General features: G+C 41.3%; 1 non-coding gene across 1 annotated transcript; it reads right to left on the reverse strand.

Moving 5' to 3' along the window:
- Positions 1–1,498: 1,498 nt before the first annotated feature.
- TRNAG-UCC lies at positions 1,499–1,571 on the reverse strand. The gene has a single exon. It is a non-coding gene; the product is annotated as a tRNA-Gly (tRNA).
- Positions 1,572–4,001: the final 2,430 nt, after the last annotated feature.

Genomic DNA, 4,001 nt, shown 5'->3' on the forward strand with positions numbered 1-4,001 from the left:
GGATCAAAGAAAAGGCATAATAATACAATACTATGGGTCTATGTTTAGCCTTATGGAATGAGACATCACTGTATGTACTGATGAAGATCTCCAGGATAAATAAAGTTTTTAAAAAAGGCAAGATACAGGACAATATGTAGAATATATGTTTAAAAAAATATGCTCCAAAGTTGTGCCTGGTACATGAGAGACCAGCAATCATGGAGACTTGGCCAGACAGAGCACTGAGAGAGAAGGAGACTTGCTTTCCACTAAATATTCCTTTACAAGTTTTGAAGTTTGCATCACGGGCATTCAAAAATAAATAAATATAATTTTTAAAAGTTAGCTTTGGGGGACTTCCTTGGCCGTCCAATGGTTAAGACTGTGCTCCCAATGCAGGGGGCACTGGTTTGATCCCTGGTTAGGGAACTGAGAACCCACACACCTCACATTGTGGCAAAAAAAGAGAAGTATATTAATAAAAATAAATACTGTTTAAAAAAATAGCTTTGGGAAAAATTTATTTCAGTGTCCTTGTTTTTCATTTTGTCCTGAATCAGTCAAAACTTTATCCTGAGGCTGGAGATAGGTTGCAAACTGGCTTTTGAGAACCCCCATCTAATACACTTTCCAATTACCTTCATTTTATGTAATTACTTTTATCTTTTTAAAATTTAGTTTTATGGAAGTATAGTTGGTTTACAATGTCACGCTACAATACAATAGTTTCAGGTGGATAGCACGGTGATTCAGTTACATATATACATGTAACCGAATATATATGTAGCTGAATATATATATATGTAGCTGAATATATATATATGTAACTGAATGTATATTTGTATATATAGGTTTCCCTGGTGGTTCAGATGGTAAAGAATCTGCCTGCAATGCAGGAGACTGGGGTTTGATCCCTGGGTGGGGAAGATACCCCGGAGAAGGAAACAACTACCCACTCCAGTATTGTTGCCTGGAGAATCCCATGGACAGATGAGCCTGGCGGGCTACAATCTATGGGGTCACAAAGAATTAGACACAACTGAGTGACATGGCACCCCACTCCAGTACTCTTGCCTGGAAAATCCCATGGACGGAGGAGCCTGGTGGGCTGCAGTCCATGGGGTCGGACACAACTGAGTGACTTCAGTTTCATTTGTCACTTTCATGCATTGGAGAAGGAAATGGCAACCCACTCCAGTGTTCTTGCCTGGAGAATCCCAGAGACGGGGGAGCCTGGTGGGCTGCCGTCTATGGGGTCACACAGAGTCGGACACGACTGAAGCGACTTGCAGCAGCAGCAGCAGCAGAGTGACTAACACTTCCACGTATGTATATATAGAGTGTGTGTTTATGTATGTATGCTTAGTTCCTTCCAATTACCTTTGTTTTACTTTTTTTAAAGATTTTTTTATGTGGACCACTTTATGAATGTCTTTAAAGTGTTTACTGAATTTATTGCAGCACTGCTTCCGTTTTACGTTTTGATTTTGGGGTCAGGAATCATGTAGTCTCTTAACTCCCCAACCAGGGATCGAACATGTAACCCCTGCATTGGAAATGCAGAGTCTTAACCACTGGACCACTGGGGAAGTCCATTTGATTACCTTTAAATGAGTAAAATCTCAGGCAGGAGGGCAAGAACTTTGCTATACTTTTGGCCCCTCCTTTGGAGAAAATGACATATTGCAGAAACTACTGGTTCTCAGGAGAGGATTTGTTATTTCTAAGATCGAAATGATACAAGGTTTCAAAAGATTCACCTCTTTCCTTTATCTGTCTTTGTTGATACTGATGGTCAGATTCACGTCCGGAAGCAGAGCCTCACGGCACTTTCCTTTGCAGGGTGTCTGTAATGCTCATGTGTGCCAGAATGCCTGAGTTTATTAATATGCACTACACATTGTGTTTATTTCTGTTTCATCAAGGTTTTGCCAGATTCTGGTCTGTCTGTGCCTGATAGTGGCTGTGTTTGTATATGAGCACAGGGTCATCTGATAACAAGCTGTCGCATCATGCGATTAAGTGATGTTTGAAATGGGGGCCAGCCAGAAGAGTCTGACTCCCAGCTCACTTTGAGAAGGTCCCATCAACAAAGGAAAGTTCAAGGTATCTTGGGAGAGGTCATTGATTACAACCAACGTCTTGGTAATTCTGGACTTGTTCCTTCCTGCAGAGACACAATTGAAATAATGCTGTACAGTAGAAATTTTTCATTGTTGGAGGACAGACACTTTTTTCCAGAAGTAAATCACTGTAAAAACCTGCCTTCTTCTCAGGAAGATGAAAACGAATCATTTTAGATATTCGCTTAGTGAACCGTGGAGGAGTTGATACTTTGTTACCTGCTTCTAGTTGTCCGTCATGACTGTTCCTGCCTCATCCAAGGCTGTGAGCATTGTAGCAGAAGGGATTTGGTTTCATTCACTTTGGTATCAGTTTCTCCGCACATAGTAAGTGCCTAGCAAATTCTGGTAAAAGACCGGGTGAGTAGTGTACTACTATATATAAAATAGGTAGCGACAAGGACCTACTCTACAGCACAGGGAACTATATTTTGTAATAATCTATAAGGGAAAACACTCTGAAAAGGAATATATATATATATATAATTAAATCACTGTGCTGTACACCTGAAACTAATACAATATTGTAAATCAACTATATTTCAATTTTAAAAAATTTTGGTAAAGGCTTCTCTGATGGCTCAATGGCAAACAATTAGCCTGCCAATGCAGGAGGCATGGGTTTGATCCCTGGATCCGGAAGATCCCACATGCAGAGTCCGGGGGAAAGGAGGGCGGGGAGCAACCAAGCCCATGTGCCATAACTACTGACCCTGTGCTTTAGAGCCTGGGAGTTGCAATTACTGAGCCCACACACCACAACTACCGAAGCCTGCATGCATGCCCTAGAGCCGTGCTCCACAACCAGGGAAGCTAGTGCAATGAGAAGGCCACACACAGCAAGCAGAGAGCAGGCCCTGCTTGCCACATCTAGAGAAAAAGCCCTTGCAGCCACAAAGACCCAGCACAGCCACAAATAAATAAATAGATAAGTTTTAAGAGGAACTAAAGAACTGCTTGATGAAAGTGAAAGAGGAGAGTGAAAAAGCTGGCTTAAAATTCAGCATTCAGAAAACTAAGATCATGGCATCCAGTCCCATCACTTCGTGGCAAATAGATGGGGTATCAAGGGAAACAGTGACAGACTTTGTTTTCTCGGGCTCTAAAATCACTGCAGATGGTGACTGCAGCCATGAAATTAAAAGACGTTTGGTCCTTGGAAGAAACGCTATGAATCACTTAGGCAGCACATTAAAAAGCAGAGATATTACTTTACCAACAAAGGTCTGTCTAGTCAAAGCTATGATTTTTCCAGTAGTCATGTATGGATGTGAGAGTGGACCAAAAAGAAAGCTGAGCACCAAAGAATTGATGCTTTTGAACTGTGGTGTTGGAGAGACTCTTGAGTCCCTTGGACAATAAGGAGATCCAACCAGTCAACCCTAAAGGAAATCAGTCCTGAATATTCATTGGAAGGACTGACACTGAAGCTGAAACTCCAGTATTTTGGCCACCTTATGTGAAAAACTGAGTCATTGGAGAAGAGCCTGATGCTGAGACAGATTGAAGGTGGAAGGAGAAGGTGATGAAAGAGAATGAGATGGTTGGATGGCATCATCGACTCAATGGACATGAGTTTGAGCAAACTTCGGGAGTTGGTGAGGGACAGGGAAGCCTGTTGTGCTGCAGTTCATGGGGTTGCGAAGAGTCGGACATGACTGAGTGACTGAACTGAACTGAACCTCCTAATCTATCTCTCCCATATTTTTGTTTTGATATCTAATCTCTCTGATTTATCAGTGCTATAATCAGCAATATAACTGAATTAGCCTGGAAAGCATCAGGAGAAAGTTTTGCCTGATAACTAAAGCTCAGGAACAATGTTATTGTCATCACTATTGGTTTTATGCTCCAGGAAAAAAATTCAAAAAAATTTTTAATTATTTTTTGACTTTG

The sequence above is a fragment of the Bison bison genome, unplaced genomic scaffold, assembly GCF_000754665.1.
Source record: "Bison bison bison isolate TAMUID 2011002044 unplaced genomic scaffold, Bison_UMD1.0 scf7180017864108, whole genome shotgun sequence".
Taxonomy (NCBI): domain Eukaryota; kingdom Metazoa; phylum Chordata; class Mammalia; order Artiodactyla; family Bovidae; genus Bison; species Bison bison.